The 10093-nt window shown below is 39.1% G+C and overlaps 1 non-coding gene across 1 annotated transcript; it reads right to left on the bottom strand.

The window, feature by feature from the left end:
• Positions 1-3034: 3034 nt before the first annotated feature.
• On the bottom strand, positions 3035-3141 carry LOC139895048 (small nucleolar RNA R71). Its single transcript, XR_011775519.1, has one exon. It is a non-coding gene; the product is annotated as a small nucleolar RNA R71 (small nucleolar RNA).
• Between the last annotated feature and the right edge of the window lie 6952 nt (positions 3142-10093).

Below are 10093 nucleotides of genomic sequence, written 5' to 3'. Positions count from 1 at the left end.
CCTTTTTGTATACATTTCAATTATTTAATTTTTGTCAAGTGTTACTAGTTAAACTTGATCTCATTTTTCTTGAAACTAAAGTTTAAACTTTGTGAGTTCAAGAACATGGAAGTTAAACTTTCTAGTTATAACTTTATACACTTATGTTGGATCTAAGTTTCTATAGCTTATGATCTTTCAATTTTGTCTAAAACAAAAGCGTATAAGCTCATTGATATCGGCTAAAAAGTCACATTTTCACCCCGGTATTAAGGCCCAAAAATAAGAAAGATTCGAACTTTGTCAGCAAAATACCCACTTCGTCGGTTACAATTGAAGAAAAAGTGATTACGAAGGTGGTGCAAAAAGAATCAAGAGAATCGGAGCTAAAACGAAGAATCTAGAGCAAAAACGGTGAAAGACAAGAAATCAAGTTACGATCCAGGAAATCAAGGCTGACCAGCACTAGAAACGGCCTGCCATACGGCCCCAAGAAATGGGCTGCCAGCCAAATGGGCTGCCAAATACGGCCCACCAAACGGGCTGCCAAACGGCCAGCCAGCCGTATTTTGACAAAATCCTAGTCTATTTAAAGGGTCTTTGTCATTCATTCCAACACACACTTCAATTCACTTCTTTCTCTCTCTTGTACAATATTAGTCATACTCTCAAGGCCTTCGACTCCGTGCGGGAAACCTAGTACCCGGAGAAGAACGCTGAAGATTGTATTAGGAGCGGTCTGGAGTCTTGAAGTTGTCACTTTTGTATTCAGAACTCGTTTAATCTACTGGTACTTCTATCCTTTATCTTATATAATGTTTTATGATATTGTTGCCATGATTAGCGAGTAGTTATCTTTAGTGTATGCTATGATGTATGCAGTTATAATTCCGAAATAATATTATGGTCTGTGTATGCTGTTGAAATGCTTTCCGATTATGCTTTAAACTCAATCGCTTTTCCAACTAATAGAACGTAGTTACAGGCTCTGTTATTGGGAAGTCGCGAACCCCGATTCAGAGTACACTATCTGTGTCACCCCTTAGTAAGAGAAGTCTATCGGATACAACGTAAGATCAACCGAGGCACACCGGTTGTAGTAAGTCTATCGAGCTTTGGATTCTGACTGAGGACTCTTTCGTAGTGAAACATCTGACTAGACCCTTAGTACATTGTCAGTCCTAGACCATGCTAGTGTAGTCACCAAGCATATAAACTTCGTACGTGCACGCTGAAGCACAGCGGTTGTTGTAAGTTGTACATCTGCTAAGTAAGGACATGGAACTCGGTTAGTGTTGACAGTACACTGCACCATAACGCGGTCTCAAGCATTGCACCGTTAGAATTGGACACATAAAGGATTGGACCGTTAGGATAATCGAACGTGTTCATGGAAGTCAGCTTGACTTGGCCATGGTGTTCTTTATGGTTGAACTCTTTTTAAGGGCCTAACTATCTTTTACCAATCATTAACGAAAGCATTGAAACGCATCACGTCTCTCGGATATGGTAAACCATGTATTCTATTATGCTTAAGAAAGTTTAGACCATTTCGGAATGTTAATACGTCACCCAACCGAGTCGCTCAATTGGATGAGCCGTCTGAACGTGTATGCCTGTAGTCAGACTGCACGGGCGTCGGGGGTAAGGGACTTTGCTGTCTATTCAGAATCTTCAAGCCTAACGCAGTACCCAGTGACATGTCTTAGGACAGGGGCATTTAGGACCAGTGTAATGAATACAGGGCCTCTGCCTATTCATGAGCCAGCATTCCATAATCTCGGTAGAATAACTGATGAAGTCATAGTATGCACTCACTTTAACCTTATCTAAATTACAAATTTTATCGCATTTACTTTATCTGTCTTATAAATTAGAAAATCCCAAAAAATAAATATTCACTACTCCCTAACTATCTTAGGCTTAAATATAGGTTCGATTCTACTAATATCTCAATAATACGACTCTAGGTCATAATTCCCTTACTTATAAGGAGTAGTAAGATTTAGGCCCCGCTAAATATAAATTTAAAACAGTACCTTCCTCCCACGAGTGGCTGATCCTTGCGAGCTGCGGCCCGATGACACTGCGCGAATAAAAAACCGTCCATTTCGGCCATATCATGGGAGGAGTAAAGTTTTTGGCGCCGCTGCCGGGGAACTGGTATCAGACAATACTGCTCTCTATCAAACTTATTCACAAGCATTTAGTGGTGTCTAAGAAAGACAATTATACACGGACTTGGTTATTGGATTTTTTGAACAGTCGCCAATTATATTGGGACCAAAAGGATCCTGCCTCTCCGTAGTCGGCCTGGCCACTTGGTTTGTTGAATAGTTCGTACGGAGCTCTGTTACCGAAATACCAGGGAATCAGTAGCCAGAACCAAAAACATATTCCACCGTAGGATAGTTAGTTAATTAAATTAGATTACATTAGATTACCTTAGATTAAAATTATATTAAATTAGATTACCTTAGAATTAGATTACCCTAGATTAGATTACTTTAGATTAGTTTAGCTTATTATAATTTAGTTTATTTGCGAAAAATTAAAAACAAAAAGGCATACCTAGTGTATGACCCAAACCCGATCTAGACCAGGGCCGTTGTTATTCGTACCTGATCCAGACGAAATAATCTCTAAAGCACGCAAGGAATCACGAATCAGAAATCAAATGGCGTTACGCGTTACTTTAGCAGAAAATACCAAACCCTCAATTGAAGGTCGAGGAGGACCAATCATATTTCCAGAGATTCAAGGACACTTGTTCGAGCTAAAACATCACATTATCCAGCTCATTCAGAATAGCTGTCAGTTTCATGGATTACCGAATGACGATCCTAATTCTCACCTTGATAAATTCATATCTCTTTCGAACTCCTACAAACAGCCAGGGATAGGACAAGATATAGTCCGGCTATACTTGTTCCCTTATTCTCTCACTCATCATGCGCAAACTTGGTTCGAAGGACTGGAAAAAGATTCTATCACGTCATGGACTGAGATGGCTACTAAATTCCTAACCAAATATTTCCCTCATTCTAAACAAACCAAACTGAAGAATGACATCATTAACTTTAAACAAAGTTATGATGAATCTCTCTACACTGCATGGGAGCGATTCAAAACCCTGCTGAAGAAATGCCCTAATCACCAGCTAGAACGGTCAACCCAAATCTGTAGCTTCTACAATGGTCTTACGGTAAATCATAGGACGACGATCGATGCAGCACCTCAAGGGAATATGATGAACCAAACCGCAGACGAAGCATGGGAATTGCTCAAGAACATGACAATGCATCATCATGACTGGAACAGTGGTGAAACAGCTTCATCATCTGCCCCACTCTCTGCACTGAACAATCAAACGGAGGCCATCAAATCCCTCACGGATAAGATGGAATCTCTTGCTAAACAACTCGGAGAACTGAAGACGCAGCCACAGCAGGGTAACCAAGCTCAAGTTTGTGTTAATTGTACCAACCCGCAACCTACTGAAGAATATCAAGTTGAGTACGAAAACCCTGACGGTTCAGTCTGTTACGTCCAATACCCAGCTCGTCCACCAAATCCCGGATTCAATCAACCACCTAGGGTTAATCAATTTCAGCGAAGCAATCAACCTTTCTGCTATCGCTATCCATCTTATCCAGCCCAACAATCTCAATTGACCTACGATCAACCACTTCCACTCACTGGTCCCCCAGTTGAGGAAAATTCCCCTACCACCCAGATTACAAAAGCAACTAACCCCACTCTCGGAGCTGATGATCAATTAACTCAGTTCATTTAAGGACAACAACAGCTATCACAACGCCTTGAAACCTGACCGCAGGGAAGATTGCCAAGTAATACTATCCAAAATCCCCACATAGAAGAAGCAAAGCAAATGGAATCCGTAATCTCAGAGGAAGAACCACGGAGAAGGTCAACTGGGCTCAAGAACAAATCGACATATACTCAGAAGCTGACTCCTGAAACTCCAGTTGGTGTACCTTATTCTGGAAGGCTACAAGAAGAACCATCCAAGCTTGATTCCTTCAAACTTGATGGAATATTCCTGGACACCATGTCCAAAGTTCCCAACCAGAAGAGATACATCCGAAGGCTTCTCTCTACAAAGGAAAGGATACCAGACTCTAACAAAATCCCACTGAGTGAAGAATGCTCTGCATTACTCAGAAACTCGCTACCACCTAAGCTAGGAGATACGGGCCGATTCGTTTTCCCATGTTCAATCTACCAATCTGGAACCATTCATGCGCTAGCAGATTTAGGAGCAAGTATCAACCTAATACCCTACTCTCTCTACAAGAGATTAGAGTTAGGATACTTATCACCAACCAAAATGATAATCCAACTTGTCGATCATACAATTCAATATCCTAAGGGCATAGTTGAGAACGTCTTGGTGAAAGTCGACAAATTCTTGTACCCTACGGATTTTGTAGTGATGGATATCAAGGAAGACCTACATACACCATTAGTGTTAGGAAGACCTTTCATGAATACGGCTAGGACTGTCATTGATGTGTACTGTAACATCCTCAATCGGGCCTAGCTGTAAGATTACTAAATTGCCCTTAAATTAGTATTGTGTTATTATATGCTTTTATTTTTATTTAATGTTTGTTATTATCTAATGATGTGGTTAGGACCAGTTTGTGACAAGAGTTACAGAACAGGTTTGTTTATTTATTTTGGACTTCATTTGGGTTTCCAAATGATGTACGAAAGATATCAGATAACTGATAAATACCCGTGTGTTGCACAGTGTGGGATTTTAATCCACTTTAGATTGCTAGTGCTGTCCACTTTCTTGCATTTTCCAGACTCTTCCCAAACCACACCCGTTCTTCATCTTCTCCACCTATCAAACCCTAACTTCTAATCCTTGTTTTAGAGCTCGAATCATTTACATCTTTGTGTTCCTTGTGATTTACTGATTCTAACAAGGTAAGATTCATAGCATTTCATGCTTCAATCTTTGAGAAAATAGAGTTTTTGTGTTAGTTTTTATAAAGTGTGTATTTTGGGTCAAAGTGGATAGATTTGATGTTGTTTGAGTCCAAATCTTGTGGGTTTATGTTTCTTAATGTATAGTGTCTTCGATTTGGTCAGTTTTGAGGTCATAATCGAGCTCTAGAGCAAGAATTGGTCGATTTTGGGTGAAACCCGTCACTTTGTCTTCAGCTTCTGTAGATGAACACAGTTGGCCGAGTGTCTCGAGACACTCGACCGACCGACTCGACCATCGACCGAGTGTGTAAGACCCACGGCTGAGTGTGTCTGTGAGAGACCATCGACCGAGTGACTAGACACTCGGCCGAGTGAGTGTAGACAGTCGGCCGACTGTCTTTGACAGTCGACCGAGTATCTTGGACAGTGAATATTTTACCAAGTGTTGATTTTTAGCCGTTATGTTGTCCGTTTGTATTTTGATGTTCAGGATGTAAATTTTGAAAGTGCATAAGTGTTAAGCAAAAAAAATTTTAGCGGATACTTTTTCTGACAAAAATTTATATATTGTGTTATTTGGTGTTAATCGACAATAACTAACTTGGTTTGCCCTATGTTCAGGTGAAAAAGATAAGGAAGCCGCTCAGTAGTAGATTACCTGAGCTGGTTACTGGTAATTGGTGAGTGGGACTAACTGGAGAATATAGTATATAGAAGCATGTTATATTATGATTGCCATGCTTGTTAGATATACTTATTGTTGTGGTTAGTTAGTTGTTGTGATGACTGCATGTTAGTTGATGCTTGTCTGTTGGAGCCCAGTGCGTCCCTATTGTGTGGTAGCCTCGGTAGGAGAGATCAACCTACGGGTTGAGTTCCTCGGTGGTAGCCTAGACAGCCGTGGTGTATATATATATATGTGAATGACGCGTCCGTCACGTGTGGATTATGTATATACATACGGTGGTGGAGGAACTTCTGGTAAGCCCCAGTCCAATCAGCTGGTGGTTAATGGTTTGGCCGAGCCGCCAGAGTCTCTGTAGATGGCACTTGGGTGATGTTTGTGTGTTAGACTATGTGACATGATTGGTATAACACTTTTGTATGCTATGGCCTGTAGTTAGTCGTACTCACTTAGCTTCGTGCTAATTCCCCTCCATCTCCTCCCTGAAGGTTGATAGCTTTTGTAGATAGTGCTTTTTGGGAGAAGACGGGCATGGTGATGTTATGTTTGACAGGGTTAACTCTAATGTGGTCTTTTAGAATATGAACCGTGTACTTTTGAAAACAGAATGTATTTACGTCTTTTCCTGTTAATATGTAATTTGTTTTAATGACACGTGACATCGGTTTGTACAAATGTTGATATCATATTTAATTAATATTATGCTTCCGCCACGTATATATATAAAAAAAAATATTTAGCGGTGTCACATGTACAATCAAACCTTGATCTTACAATCCCATGGGGAGAGAGTTACCTTCAAAATTGACCGACCAACCGATCTTTCTGGACAGGCAGAGGTGTTTGCTATTTTCACCAGACAGATCACTTCCGATGACGAGTCTTCACCACCAGCCAATGATATCGAGATGGGTGTCGAATCACAGTCTGTAGATGACCCAAAAATGGAAGAAGAGGATCCCAGCGAAGAAATAGAGGAAGAGGAGGAATCTGAAGAGGAAGAGGAAATGGAAGACGTAAAAGAAACTGCGACAATACCCTTTCCAAGCGCTGAGCGTCATGAGGAAATAATGAGGCTTGAGACGGCAGATCACAGTTTAATCATTCATTTCAAGAAGAAGACCGATAAGGCTGAGGTTAAGGATATAGAAATTGATCCTGCAAGTATCAAAGTGGAGAATCAGAATACTGAAGAAACCCGTTCATCAGACGCATCCTCAGAAGAACAAGACACCGATGATGACGAGGAAGAGCATCATGAAAACATTCTGAATAACTCGCACTCTTCAACCGAACCAGGTTAAGGGGAGTTGGACTCTTCCTCAGATCGAATTCTGGTTATATCCACACACGCAGACATGATTACCTTCATCAACGATACCGATGAATTTGAAGACATTCTCGAAGCCATCCGAAAATCAACCATTGATTTTTCATTACGCTTAACCGAACAAATTATGGCTATCCGAGAAGAACACCACCTCTATCTCCGAAGAGAAGACAATGATGTTGAAATCCTAAAAGAGCGCATACAAGACTTTATCAATTCTCTTCACGATCATATCTATCAAGAAGAAAGGCAACGAGAGCACAATTCAGTGGTTCGCACTATCCTTGAGAAAAGATTCTGCCGAGATCAGAAGATCATTTACTCTAGGGTTTATAATACCTTACCCGGATCTGCACTTCCGTTCTCACGAAACCAACGAGCACTACTGACTCTCATCCGAAAGCATATGGATCTTTCCACCAGACGCCCGACTTATCACTTTGATTTGCAAATGATCGAGGATATTCACAGCTTTTTCGCTCTTTTAGATACAGATAATTTCGAAAGCACACCAGACAGACTAGTGATTTATGTAACAATTGATCACCACGCTGATCTGATTATCAAAGAGTTACAAGACGCTGTTATGGAGGAAGCAAGGCGAAACAATCCATTCTCTCATCTTGAACCAGATCAAGTCAACATTGCCACCTATGTTACAAAGCAGCTATCACGTATCTTCCACGAATCCACAGATTCTAGTTTCACATTTAAAGCTGGATGTCAGGAGATATACTCAAAGACGTTGAAATTAATACTCGGATCAGGATTGCTGTTCACTTCTTTCCAGCTTCATCTCTTAACTAATCTGTGCAAAGCAACAAACTCTTACTGTGGAGATCACCGTTCCGAAGACTTCGAAATTCTAAAGATACAGTTTCTGACATTGTTTGAAGACCTCCGAAATGAGCATCCCATCAGAGAAATCATCAACACCAGCACTGCTTCTATGATTGACATTTATGGGTCAACCAGCAGATTTGTGGATCATATCCTCATCGGACTTCAAGACTTATCAAGAGCCGAAACTGCGCACTACTTATCTTTCAGAAGATCTTCAAGAGAAGTACCGGATCTGTTACCACTATTGGTCCGACACTTTCTCAGGATTTATCCGCCAAGACTCACATTCCCTCGAGAAGACCAAGATCACAACTATCAGCGAGGAATGTTTGCTTTTTGAGGCATCGCTACGGTTGAGCCAACGACCTTAAACAAAAGCGCTTCTCGGGAGGCAACCCGTGCAATAAAGTAGAGTAGAAGAATAAAGGACGACAAATTAGCCGATAAAGACGCAAGGATTATAAACCAGCCGCATCTGCTAGGGGTATTTCTTACTTCTCGCTATTAGCTCAAGATTCAAACTATGTCACATTCTAGCTTATCACTAAGTGTGGGATAACACCCAATAAAAGCACTAGACTAATACTCCCAAATCTCCAAGTGTGGGATACATTAGGAATATTGAGGACAATGTTCGTCTAAGTGTGGGATGTTGGTATCTTTTTATGCTGTATTATAATAACCAATCACGAAGATTCCAAGTCCTTTAGCCAAATTTCAAAATTTTTGCAAAAGAAACCCTTTTCGAAAGAGTATTTTTGAAAACCTGAAACGTTTGTCAATAAAAATAAGGCTTAAGTAAGGTGGAAATCTTGTTAGATTGAAATCTCTAATAGAGCATTGCATGACTAAGGTATTATCGACCTAAATTGATTATGGTGAGTGATAATGCTAAAAACGAACATATATTTCATAGCATTATCCCTCAAGAAAGACAAGCTTTTAGTTGCAATTGTTCTATTTACAAGTAATATTCGTTTAAATAATAAAAGGTGAAGACAAAAGACAGATTCGACGAATTGAAGACGCAAACGACCAAAAAGCTCAAAAGTACAAAGTACAATAAAAGTAGTTCAAATTATTGATAAGAAATGTCTCAAAATTACAAGAGTACAAGACGTAAAACGCAAAATACAATATATTAAATTGTACGCAAGGACGTTCGAAAATCCGGAACCGGGACCAGAGTCAACTCTCAACGCTCGACGCAACGGACTAAAAATTACAAGTTAACTATGCACACAAATATAATATAATATTTAAATAATTCTATAAATTATTTATATATTAATTATTATGTTAAAAACCGTCGGCAAGAAAGAAAACAAGCTCATGTGAGCAGGAAAAAGAGGCCATGCGATCGCATGGCCTGGAGGTGCATTTTCCATGCGATCGTATGGCAGTAGGTATCAGGCCACACTCCTATAAATTCGCAATTTTGGTTGATCAAATATATATCTTTTTCATCTATCTCTCTATCTCACTCGTATAATATATATATATATATATATATATATATATATATATATATATATATATATATATATATATATATATATATATATATATATATTATAATTTTAATTTTAATTTTAATTTTAATTTTAATTTTAATTTTAAATTCTAATAATAAGGGTATGTTAGCGAATGTTGTAAGGGTGTAAGTCGAAATTCTATCCGTGTAACGCTACGCTATTTTTAATCATTGTAAGTTATGTTTAACCTTTTTAAATTAATGTCTCGTAGCTAAGTTATTGTTATGCTTATTTAAGCAGAAGTAATCGTGATGTTGGGCTAAATATTAAAATTGGGTAATTGGGCTTTGTACCATAATTGGGGTTTGGACAAAAGAACGACAGTTGTGGAAATTAGACTATGGGCTATTAATGGGCTTTATATTAACTTAACGATACCTCGTTAATTTAATATATAGACTTATAATTTGACATATTTATATATAACCACATACACTTGACTGGGTACGGTGGGCGGGATATGTATAAATACCAATAATTGTTCATTTTACCGGACACATGATTGGATTAATAGTTAATAGACTTGTTGAAACAGGGGTGGATTACATTCAAGGGTAATTGATGTAATTGTTAACAAAGTAGTAAAACCTTGGACTACACGCAGTCGATAACCTGGTGTATTCATTAAACAAAGTATTAAGACCTTGTTACAATTCGAATCCCCAATTAGTTGGAATATTTGACTTCGGGAATAAGAATAATTTGACGAAGACTTCCGCATTTTATGATTATGACTGATGGACTATTATGGACAAATCC

The sequence above is a fragment of the Rutidosis leptorrhynchoides genome, chromosome 2 (assembly GCF_046630445.1).
Source record: "Rutidosis leptorrhynchoides isolate AG116_Rl617_1_P2 chromosome 2, CSIRO_AGI_Rlap_v1, whole genome shotgun sequence".
Classification (NCBI taxonomy): Eukaryota; Viridiplantae; Streptophyta; class Magnoliopsida; order Asterales; family Asteraceae; genus Rutidosis; species Rutidosis leptorrhynchoides.
The sequence above is the reverse complement of the archived record's forward strand: the minus strand, read 5'-3'. Positions and strand labels throughout refer to the sequence as shown.